Genomic DNA, 11,814 nt, shown 5'->3' with positions numbered 1-11,814 from the left:
TGCAGAAGCAGGCTGAGCTGTGGTTAGGGTCAGGGTAGGGGTTAGGATTAGGGAACAGGAAGGGGTTAGAGGTGTTTTCTTGCTTGGAGTTGGTTGGACTCCTAGAGATGTATTTAGGACACAGTGGGGGAAGGCAGTCCATGTGCAAAGGAAGCAGGCTAGTCTCCAGGGCCCCCCAGCTGGGCTAGAGCTGGGATTGCTGCCAGCTTTGAGATTGGCATTTTGAGTGGCAGGTACTTTTTGCTCCAGGATGTATTGACTGGTCCTTTCTATGCTGCCTGTGGACTTCCCAGGACAGGTCCTGTCATGAGGCTTCCCAGGCTCTGTTTCCTGGGGTTGCTGGGCAGCCTGAGCAGCTTTGGGTGCCGGGTTGGTGCATGGCCCAGTTTCTGGTCCTCTGTGCCTGTTTAAAGAGAGAGGATGCAGAGCAAGCTAAGGGAGCCCAGCAGGAGTGTAGCTATGAGCAGGGCCCCATTGCCATGTGCACAGCTCCGGGCAGTGGCCACCATACCCATTCCTCGTTTTGGCACTGGTGAAGAACAAGATGATTCTGGCAATGTGGGTGAGTGACTTGGGCATTTCTTCCACCTGCCCTCAATTTGGGGGACTGCCTGGCCTGCCCAGAGGGATGCCCATCAGCAGGCAGCATGGAGTGCGGGCCCAGGTAGACATGGAGGCTGCCCTGAAGGAAGGCTGCTCTGGGGTCTTTTGTTCCTGTGTAAAGCCAGGAGGGAGAAAACAGAGCCGTGCCTGGCCGAGCTGCCCCATCAGAGGCACCTAGAAATGGGGTTTCTCCTCCTTTTTAATGAAGTGCAGAATTGAAGCACAAACCCGGATCAGTTCCACTGGCTGAGGATTCATTTCCTCGTTGAAACCACGGTCCAGGGGTATGAACATTTCAGGCAATTTTAAAGTCCCATCTTGTTTCTCTTAGCAATTGACTCACTTGAGTGCGACAGGAGAACTGGTCTCAGGGAGGAATTGGCTCTGATCTCTCACCCAGGACTGAGCAGTTAAGGTTGAGGTCCTTGGGCAACGCTGCCAGAGGCTCCAGCAGGGGTAGAGATATGAGGGGAGTGAGGGTCTCTTCTGCTTTAAGGCTCGTGGCCTGTGTGCAGAAAAAACGTGAAGAATAAAGATGAAGCCGACAAGACCCTGCCTTTGGAGTGAGGGGCTGAGTAATGTTCCCTGCAGCTCTGTGTGTAGGAGGCAGGATCTAGCCACGCTCTGGAGGCCACCCCCTGCCTACCACATGACAAGACATTTTTGTGCTCTAACCTCGTGTGTGTTTTATCTCCAATTCAGACCATCTGTTCCTGCATGGGTGTCACAAGGCTTCCCAATACTTCCCAGGACAGGGTTCCCTTCCCCGCCAGGATGGCTGGAGTGCAGTGCACAGCCAGTGTGGATTGAAATGTTGGTTCTTCTTACAGTATATTTAGAGCCACCTTTATTGCTGGGGCAGATAAGGGGGGTCATCCCCTCCTGAGTAATAACGGGCATGAAGACAAGGTTCAGGGAGAAGCCAATAGCAGCTGTGCAAAGCAAGAAGCCCACCACAGGGTGGCAGGAGTTTCTCTCAGGCGGCAGGAAAGGGCCAGCAAGAGAAGGTCCGGAAGGGACAAAACTCCTGGCATGGGCAAGCAGAGAGGGAAAGGGGTGGGAGGCAGGAGAGGTGCAGACTGGCTCCAGGGGAAGGAGCTGTGCAAGAGGATGGCTTCAAAGAGGCTTTCGGGAGTAGGCATCATCCCCATCCAACGGCAGCAATGGCAGGTCCAGGCCATGTGGGACACTGGTCGGAGGCAAGGCAGGAGGCCTGAGTGCGGGAGCCAGAGGGAGGAGTGTGAGGTGTCCCCAGGGCCTGTGAGCACCCTCCCAGCAGCGCTCCATTCCCCGGGCAGGTGAGGGGCCAGAGGTGAAGGGCACAAGCAGGGATCTGTGTGTCCAAATCAGCTGCAGGTCTTTGACCCTGATTCCAGGGCTTTTGCTGCTCATAACCCCCTAGTGCCAGGGATGCTGGGGGCATGGGTGAACCCCAGGGGCCACCTACCTATCTCCTGGAGAGAAGTGAGATGCAGACAGGTATAGAAGGGGTGCTTTGAAAGCCAGTTGAGGACTGCTCCAGCTCAGTGCCAGGATGGACAGGCTGAGGTGGGTGCTGAGGAGGACAGCCAAGGTGGGCTACATGCCAAAAGAGAGCAGCAGGGGGCCTGGGCAGGAACATTTGTGTCCTCCTCTACCCCCCCAGTTTTAAGAGGGGTCTATCAAGGCAAGAATGTGGCTGTGCCCTGTGTGCTGGCATAAGAAACTAGCAGCTCCCAGCGCCAAGGAAGACCAGCTGAAGAAACCAACCACCTCCAGGTCCAAGTGGAGGTGGCCCTGGGTGCACTTGGGCTGGCAGGAGCCCAGAGGAGAAGAGCACTGGGCAGAAAAGCCATGCAACCCCCTGCCCAGGGCATGGGGGCAGCCTGGAGCCTGCACCTGCAGCCCCCCAGCAGGAGGCAGCCCCCTAGTAGAGGCACAATGGAGGCCTAGTCACCCTGGGGCAGGAGCTGAGCCAGTCCTGCAACAGCCCCAGCCTGAGCTGCAGCTCCTCCTCCACAGACTTGAACAGTTCCCTGCAGCCCGGGAGCCTCCCAGCCCCTGGCACCAACCGCATAGGTGAGGAAACGCACTGGGGGCCAGGAGATTTCAGGGCCATTCACTCTGTGAGGCCAATCAGACCCCGAGTAGGGCTGGGCAGGTAGATCTATTCCTGGCCAAGGCGAGGGGGGTGAACTGCACAACCCTCCTGGTCCCTATGTGTGGTGTGGCCTTGGTGGGATGTAGGGTGAAAAAGGAGGCAGGGTCACTTGTGGTGAGGAGAGGCACTTTCCAGGAGAGCAGGGGCAGTCTAGTCTGTTCTCAGCCATGGGGGCATGAGGTAGCAGGTGTGGAGTAGGGTTATTGGAAGGGGGCCTTTGGCTGGCAAGAGGATCATGACACCACCTCTTCCCCTCACACCTCATCTGTGTTATCCACCAGAGCGAAGGTCTCACCCTCCCTGCTTTCCTTCCCACTGCAGTGATTCCCAGTCCAGCCAGTGAGAAGACCCAGGATGAGGAAGAGCATGAAGAAGAGGACAAGGAACATCAGAAGACTTGGCTGCCCTCATTCACACAGCACCTCCAGGAACCAGGGGAGGTAGGAAACTTCCCCAGTGCAGCCAGCACCCAGATAGTCCTCTGTTCCATCCCTGGGGAGACGCTCACCCGTGGGCTGTGCTGTAGGTGGGTGTGTTTGTGAAATCCCAGCAGGTTCCTTCCACCACAGGCACTGCCCTGCTCCTCACTGAGCCTGCCCTGGAGGAGATGCATTTCAGCACTGTGGGGGTCCCAAGAGGCCTGAGTCCCACTGGTCTCTAGGTCCTGAGGGGTCTCTGGCTAAGAACTGGACTTTGCCCCAGTCCCACTCCTGGTAGATGCAGCCCAGAAAGGATGGACAGCGCCTGCTGCAGGAGCTCCTCACCCTGTGCGTAGCCATGGAGCAGAGGGGAGAGGAGGCTGTGGAGCTGCAGGGATGAATAGTGTCCATCCCTGAAAAGACCATGGTGAGTAGGAGGTTGCACAGGATGGTGTGGGAAGAGGGAAGGATAGAAGAAAGGGTTGCTTCAGTCCAGGAAGGAGGGGAGAGGTGGAGCTGGAACAGGGAGAGAAGGGCAGATACGCCTGGGCCTGAGTCTTGGGCTGGGGCAGCAGAGAAGGGACATTCTGGCAGAGGCCGGAGGGAATCATGTGTCTGGAGGGCAGATGAGGGCGCGATCAGGGAGCAAGTGGGTGGTTTGAGTGACATGTTTGAGTGGCTGTGGGTAGGAGAGGGCCAGCCCAGTGGGGTCGGTGAGAGGGGAACGTTTGAGGCAGCCCAGTGGGATGGGTGGGATCCTGCTGCGGGTGCCTGAAGCACTGGGTGGTCTCCCATGCGAGACGGGGCTGTGGCCTGTGGGGCCCTAACCTCACCCTTCCCTTTGGGTTTCACAGGAGCTGATGGAGGATTTGTCAACTGAGTAAGACTTGGGAAGCATCCTCCCACCATCATAGCTGCCATCTGGTACCTTAGGTACGAGGACTTCTGCCTGACAGTCCTTGCTCTGCGCCGCTGCTCAGGCCCAGATTTCTGAGCTGTTTCCTGCCCACCCCAGTGCCACCCTTGCCTTGCACTGCTCAGTCTCATGCAGGCTCCTCTCTCCTGACAGCAACCTGAAGATGTACCTGCACTCCTTCCTGCAGTCATGCCTCCTGCAAGCTGCAGCTTCCAAAACCTTCTGGGCCATAGGGCGCGACAACAACAGCGACCTGGTAGGTCCCCCTGCCACTGCCCTGTCCCACAAGCCAGCCCCTGGCAGGTGCGGGCACAAGCTGCATGGCACTGACCCTGGGCTCTCCCTCCCCTTCCTGGTCACACAAAGGATGCACACGGGGAATCTGGAGGGCCTGCTGTGGTGCCTGCTGTCCAGCACCCCCAACCTGGGCAGGCTGAATTTCCTGTGGGAGGTGAGCAGGATGCAGAGGTCTTGGGCCCTGGGAGGGACAGTCCCAAGCCCTGCACAAGCCTCTCTCAACACCTGTGGAGCCGTAAGATTGACAGTCAAGCCTGATCTCAAAGCCTCGACCTTGAAGGGGAGAAGGAAGACAAGATTGCTCTGTACAGCAGAGGCACGTGCCCGATGATTTTGATGTCTTATTCCCACTGGAATTCACGTTCTGGATGGAGTTGCCGAATGCCCAGCACTGAGCCCTGGGCACAAGGACCAGCACCACCCTCATCTCCTTTGCAGTTCACCTTCTCCCACAATTTGAGGTTAGAGAGCCCTGACCCCTGGTGTCCTGGTCCCCTGTCATTGTCAGGGCCCTCCTGGGAGAGTGGAGTCCGAGCTGGGAACTGAGCTTCACTCCAGGGCTCTGCTTCTGTCTCATTGGTGCCCCCTGGCTCTATTTTTCTCTTTTTGGGGGTCTCTTTTCCATGGCCTGCTCTGGGCACGGTCCACCCAGATCCTGGCACTTTTGTAACCGTGGAGCAACAGGCACGGGGATACATCATGGGGCCCTGACCAAGTCCCCGCGCTCCAGGTTCCCATGAGAACAGAAGGATTTCGTGTCCTGGCACTATGTTCTCTGCCCCTGCCTTGTGCTTTGTAATGGTGGTGGGAAGTGGAGAGAGACAGGTGGTCCTGGGGAAGCTGCGGGCCCGGGATGGTAAGACACGCATGGATTCCTCTGTCCTCTCCCTCTCCTTAGGGCTCCCCTGATGTGCCTGAGGTGGGGGACATGGCAGCGCACCTGGGTCTGTCCATCAGTGACCCAGTGGAGACCATTGGCTACAATACCATGGAGGGCTTGTATTAGCTCGCTCAAATCCTCCTGCACCAAAGGGGTAAAGAGACCCAGGTGGAGCTCAGGACCATGATGTAAACAGTGCCCCCCCAAAAGCCTGATCCAAAGCTGGGGTGGCAGCTCAGAGCCTCGTGTCTCCACTTCTCCCAGGCCATGACATGCAAGGGGCAGACAAGCTGTTCTGTGAGTGCCTGATGGAGCCAAGCCAGGTCCAGGGCTACAGGGACCCAGCAAGAGTTGGAGAGGTGAGGATGCTGTGCCTACCCCTTGCCAAGCTGAAGTCTGTGTCTCCTTGGCTTGGCTGCGTGGTGGGCTCTGGAGAAAGTCCTGCTGCTTGTCTCCAGCTCACAGGTTCTTCCTGCATTGGGTTTGGGGTTTGCAAGTGTCCAGAGCAACATGGTCCCAGGTCCCAGAGATGGAGCCTGTCTCTGGAATCCACCAAGCCTTGTGTCCTCTGCTTTCAGGGGCTGAGAAAGATCTTGTTGGAGGAACAAAAGAGATCATTCCTGCAGAAGGCCATTCTGGCAGTTCAACATGAGCTGCTGCACCTGAAGTCAGCTGGGATGGTCTTCCTCTATGCCATCCTGGGGAAAGCCGGCCTCCTGATCGGGGACAAAGCCAGCTGGTGCCTTGGGTTCAGGAGAGTGAGAAAGGGTCCCTCGCCTCTGTGCCATGTATTGTTGCTCTCACCTCACCACATGGAGCAGAGAGAGTTTATTAGCCACAGGAGTCTGAGCTCTAGCACAAGGAAGGGTCAATTTGCACCTTATAGGTTAACTGGATCAGTGAGATATGTACGTATAGCCCAAGATATGGTGGCCCCAGGTCACCTTGCAGAGGCTGAAGCCTGCACCTGTCTATAAGGTGCAGATCTTCCCTGACTTTTCAGGAAACTGGCCTCTAGGAGAACGGGAAGCCTGCCAAGTAATTTGGATAAAACAATGAATTAATCTGCCTGAGTATGGTGGCACCTGCCTGAGTATGATGACACTTCAAGTTCCCTTGCGCACGTCATGTCCCACAGGGTGAAGGTCTCTGGCCAAGCTCAAAGATACAGAGTGTGTTCCCTTCAGGACAAGCTTCCCCATCCCAGCCTCAGCTCAGGATTGCTTAGGAGCTGCCCAGGGCCCAGGTCGCTACAAATGCATGAATGCCAGAGACTCTTAGAAAAGCAGGGCTAAAGTGGACTCCAGGGGGTCATCTCATCCAGTCTCCTGCTGGATGCCCAGCACTGAGCTCTGGGCATGAGGACCAGCACCACCCTCATCTCCTTTGCTGTCCTCCTTCTCCCACAATTTGAGGTTAGAGAGCCCTGAAGGCTGGTGTCCTGATCCCCTGTCATTGTCAGAGTCCTCCTCGGAGACTGGAGTCCGAGCTGGGACCTGAGCTTCACTCCAGGGCTCTGCTTCTGTCTCATTGGTACCCCTGGCTCTCTTTCTAGGGGTCTCTTTTCCATGGCCTGCTCTGGGCATAGTTCCCCCTGGTCTTGGGGCCTTTGTAGCCCTGGAGCAGCAGGCACAGGGAATCATCATGGGGCCCTGACCAAGTCCCCAGGTCCAGGTTCCCATGGAAACAGAAGGATTTAATGTCCTGGCACTATGTTCTCTGCCCGCTCCTGCTACCGTACCCTCCTGCTGGGTAATGGGGGAAGTGGAGAGAGACATGTGGGCCTGGGAAAGTTGCAGGGCAGGGGAGATAGGACACGCATTATTTGCCCCCTCCTCTGCTTCTGCTTAGTGCTCTCCTGACATGCCTGAGGTAGGGACATAGCAGCACACCAGGGTCTGTCCATCAGTGACCCAGAGGAGGCCATTGGCTGCAACACCACGGAGGGCTTGTATTAGCTTGCTCAAATCCTCCTGCACCAGACAGGTAAGGAGACCCAGTCAAGTGTAGGAGCCCAATGCAAACGGTGCTCCCCCCACCCCAACCAAAACAAAACAAAACAAAACAAAAAATCTTGATTCAAAGCTAGCAGAGGCAGATTAAGATTCATTGGGGACCTGGCAAAGCAGAAAATTGGAGGCCTCCTGCACCCATTATGAACATGAAACTATCGTGGGGTGCTGGCAGCACAGCACTGGCCTTGTCCCCCACTTTGGCCACACCAGCACATCCAAGGCATGTGGACTGAAAAGTGGTTCTGAGATCATGCAGGAGCCCATAGCTGTGCTGCTTCTGGGCACCCGCAGGTCCCAGGGAAGGGGTGCCTGTCTTCCTCTGCTTGGCACTCCTGAATCCCAGCCCCAGGGTCCATCTCAGGGGCTGCCTGGACTCCCTGAAGCTTCAGCCCATGGCCAGTTAAGTAGGGCGAAAGGTGAGGGGCAGAAGCAGGGAGCTGTGTTCAAACTGGCTTCAGGTCTTTCCAGCTTCCCAGCCTGCAACACCCTAGGGCTGGAGATGGTGGGCTGTCATGGATGCAACCCAGGGAGACACCGGCCTGTCACCTGGATGAGTCGTGGAGGGGCAGATGAGTATGGAGGGCTGCCTTGAACCCCAATTTTTGACTGCCCATGCTTGGTGCCAGGATGGACAGACTGAGGTGGGTGCTGAGGAGGAGGACAGCCAAGGTGGGCTTCATGGAAGAAAACAGCAGTAGGGGCCCTAGGTAGAAGGATTCAGGCCCTACCCGCTGTGATGAGGAGGGGCCCATCAAGGTGAGTGCTGTGCCTCATCTGTGCCAAAGGAAATGGGTAGCTCCCGGTGGCAGGGAAGAGCAGGTAAAGAAATCCACCACTTCCAGGTCCAAATGGAGGTGGCCCTGGTGTGGCAGGAAAGGTAGGATATGCATTCGCTGCCCCCTCCTCTGCCTCTGCTTAGTGCTCCCCTGATGTGCCTGAGGTGGGGGACATGGAAGCATGCCTGGGTCTGTCCCTCAGTGACCCAGTGGAGACCATCAGCTGCAGTGCCACGGTGGGCTTGTATTGGCTCACTCGAATCCTTCTGCACCAGAGGGGTAAGGAGACCCAGCCAAGTGCAGGAGCCTGGTGTAAACGGTGCCCCCTGGCAAATCTTGATCCAAAGCTAGCAGAGGTGGATTAAGATTCATTGGGGCCCTGGGAAAACAAAAAATTGGAGGCCTCCCACACCCTGTTATAAACATGAAAGTATCGTGGGGTGCTGGCAGCACAGCACTGGCCTCATCCGCTGCTCTGGCCACACCAGCACATCCAAGGCACATGGACTGAAAAAAGGTGGTTCTGAAAGCATACAGGAGCCCATAGCCATGCTGCTGCTGGTCACCCACAGGTCCCAGGGAAGGGGCCCCTGTCCTCCTCTGCTTGGCACTCCCAAATCCCAGCCCTAGGGTTCATCCCATGGGGCTGCCTGGATAACCAGGGGCTCCAGCCCATGGCCAGTCAAGTAGGGTGAAAGGTGAGGGGCAGGAGCAGGGAGCTGTGTTCAAACCAGCTTCCCAACCTGCAACACCCTAACATCAGGGATGGTGGGCTGTCATGGATGAAACCCAGGGAGACCCCTGCTTGTTAACTGGCTGAGTCATAGAGGAGCAGAAGAGTATGGAGGGGTGCCCAATTCTTGACTGCTTGTGCTTGGTGCCAGGATGGCCAGGCTGAGATGGATGCTGAGGAGGAGGTCAGCCCTAGGCGCAGCTGGGTAGGCAGAAGCCAGCACCACAAGTGCACCGGGCACCAGAAGAGCCATGTAGCTCCCCTCCCATGGCATCAAGCAACCTGGAGCCCAGCCCTGCAGCCCTGCAGCAGGAGGCAGCCCCATGCCGAGCTGTGGACGAGGACCCGGCCTCCCTGGGGCACGAGCTGAGTGAGTCCTGAAGCAGCCCCAACCTGAGCTGCAGCTCCTCCTGAAATCACTTGCACAGCTCCCTGCAGTAGCTCCCTGGAGTCCAGGACCCCCCAGCCCCTGATGCCAGCCACACTGGTGAGGGGAGCTGCTGGGGGCCAGGAAGTCTCAGGGCCATTCCCTCTGTGAGGCCAATCAGGCCCTCTGGGAGCTGGGCAGTGGGATCCTGGCCAAAGTAAGGGGACTGAGCCACATGACCCTCCTGGTCCCTGTTTCTGGGTGTGGCCTCATTGGGGGTGGGGTGAAGAGGGAGCCAGGGTCACTTGTGTTGGGGTCAGGCACCTCCCAGAGGAGCAGAAACAGTCCAGTCTCCTCTCAGCCATGATAGCCATGAGGTTGCAGGGGCTGAGGGTGATGGAGGACTACATGAGACTCTTACATAGGCAGGGGGCCCTTGTGCTGGCAAGGGGAGCACAACACCATCTCTGCTCCCCGCACCCCACTTCCATTCCCATCGGGGGCACAGGAGTCACCCTCTCCCCTTTCCTCCCTGCTGCAGTGATCCCCAGCCCAGCCACTGTGGAGCTGGTTGGAGAGGAGGAGGACAAAGAGAAGGAGGATGAAGACAGGAGGTCCCCAAAGGAAGCTGCCTTCTTCATTACCAGAAATCACCTCCAGGAACCAGGAAAGGTATGAAACTTCCTCAATAGAGCTGGCATCCAGTCAGTCCTCCATTCTCCAGTCCAGTTTGCGGTGATAAGGAGCCCAAAAGGGGAGACACAACAAGCGTACAGGCTGTGCTCGAGGTTCATATGTTTGTGGAGACCCAGCTGGGTCCCTTCTCTCCACAGACACTGCCCTGCTCCTCAGTCCGCCTGCCGCGGAGGAGATGCATGTCAGCACCATGGGGGTCCCAGGAGACCTGAGTCCCACAGCGGGTTTGGGGAGGAGCAGAAAGCCCCTGGCTAAGAGCCTGCTTTTCCCCTGGCCCCATTCCTGGTAGATGCTGGACAGGAAGGATGGGGAGCGATTACTGTTGGTGAGCCTCACCCTGTGCACAGCTGTGGAGCAAAGGGAAGAGGGGGCTATGGAGCTGCAGAGCCTGAAAGTGGCCGTGCTGGAGAAGATTGTGGTGAGTAGGATGTAGCACGGGATGGTGTGACAAGAGGGAGAGAGAGGAGAACTGGTTTTGTGAGGCCAGAAAGGAGAGGAGAGGTGGAGCTGCAATTAATGGAGAGAGAAGGGCAGGCATGCCTGGACCTAGGCATTGGGCTAGAACAGCAGAGAAGGCAGATTGTAGTAGAGGCTGGGGGGCAATCCTGCATCTGGAGGGCAGCTGAGGGAGGTATCAAGGAGCAAGTGGGTTGTTTGAGTGGCATGTTTGCAATGGCGTGGGAGGGAGAGGACCAGCCCAGCTGGGTGAGTAGAAGAGAGATGTATGAGGCAGCCCAATGGAGTGGTTGGGATCCTGCTGCCTGCACCTGCAGCACTGGGTGGTCTCCTGTGTGGGACCTGGCTTTGGCCTGTGGGGCCCTATCCTTGTCCTTCCCTTTGGGTCTCACAGGAGCTGATGGAGAATGTCTCACTGGAGGCTGACTGGAGGAACACCTAGTCCTACAGCATAGACACCATCCATTTGCCTGAGCTGCTTCCCCACATGGGAGCAAGTTGAAGAAGTGCCAGGGAGGTGTGTGGGGAGTGGGGCAGGAGCTTGGACTCCCCAGGGCTGGGAACTGGGCTGTGGGGTCAGTCAGGAGGCAGAGAAGAGTCTGTCTTGGAGGCTGGGGGGAATCCATCTCTTAGGGGCAGGGAAGGGCTGGGTGAGGATTGTGCTGGGTCCAGGGTCCATGACCCCTCCCCACATCCCCTGTCCTTCCTGGGGGCAGCAGAGTCTCTAACTAGTTCTTGTGCCACTGCAGGAGAAAGAAATCCCTGTCAGGGTCCTGAACAAGCTCTTCATCATACCCTGCTTCAAAGGGCTCCCTGAAAACCTGCAAGGGCACAGCCTGCTAGCCAGCTCCTCCGGGACCCCCTCCTCACTCCAGCAACGCACACTTGCTCCTGCAGGTACTGTCCTGTTCCCTCTGCCTCTGGGGAACAGGGATTTGTGTAGGAGCCTTTGCCTCATGCCCTGTTGGCCCTGGACAAACCTGCCCCCTGCCCAGGGAGGTGTGGATGGGCCTGCATGGTGCACAGATCTAATCCTTTGCTGCCTTTTCTTAAGCTGCATAGCGACAGCTCCAAACCATCTTGACCCTGAGAGCAGCTATCTGACTGAACCTCCACAGGCTGGTCTCTGGCCTGGTGGCTACAGAGAAAACCTACAACAGTGCCGAAGACACCACACAAGTCACTGACTGAGCAGATCCATCCAGTCTGAGCCATCCTCCACAGCCACTTCAGCCTCTGCACAGAGAAGCAGCTTCAGAAACCTTCATGGTTGAAGAACTCAAGAAATTCTGCCAGCCCTGCCTTGCAAAGGTCTGAGGAAAGAAAACACACCATGAGTTTGTGGTCCCCAGGTTGCCAAATGGAGGACAAACTTGTGTGGGTGACATTTTGTTACACCTGCCTTGGGGCTTTTTCCAGTTACCAGTAGGGGCCAGGAAGGAATCTCCTCCCCCCCCTCATCTATGGAGCTAGCTTCTGGGCAGGTTTTGCCTTCCTCTGAGGCACTGGGGCACAG

The 11,814-nt window shown here is 57.1% G+C and overlaps 1 pseudogene; it reads left to right on the top strand.

Annotated features, from left to right (window-relative positions):
• Window positions 1-2,137: 2,137 nt before the first annotated feature.
• On the top strand, window positions 2,138-11,595 carry LOC112552094 (annotated as a pseudogene).
• Window positions 11,596-11,814: the final 219 nt, after the last annotated feature.

The sequence above is a fragment of the Alligator sinensis genome, unplaced genomic scaffold (assembly GCF_000455745.1).
Source record: "Alligator sinensis unplaced genomic scaffold, ASM45574v1 scaffold1391_1, whole genome shotgun sequence".
Lineage (NCBI taxonomy): Eukaryota > Metazoa > Chordata > Crocodylia > Alligatoridae > Alligator > Alligator sinensis.
Note: the sequence above shows the minus strand (reverse complement) of the source record. Positions and strands in the feature narration are given on the sequence as shown.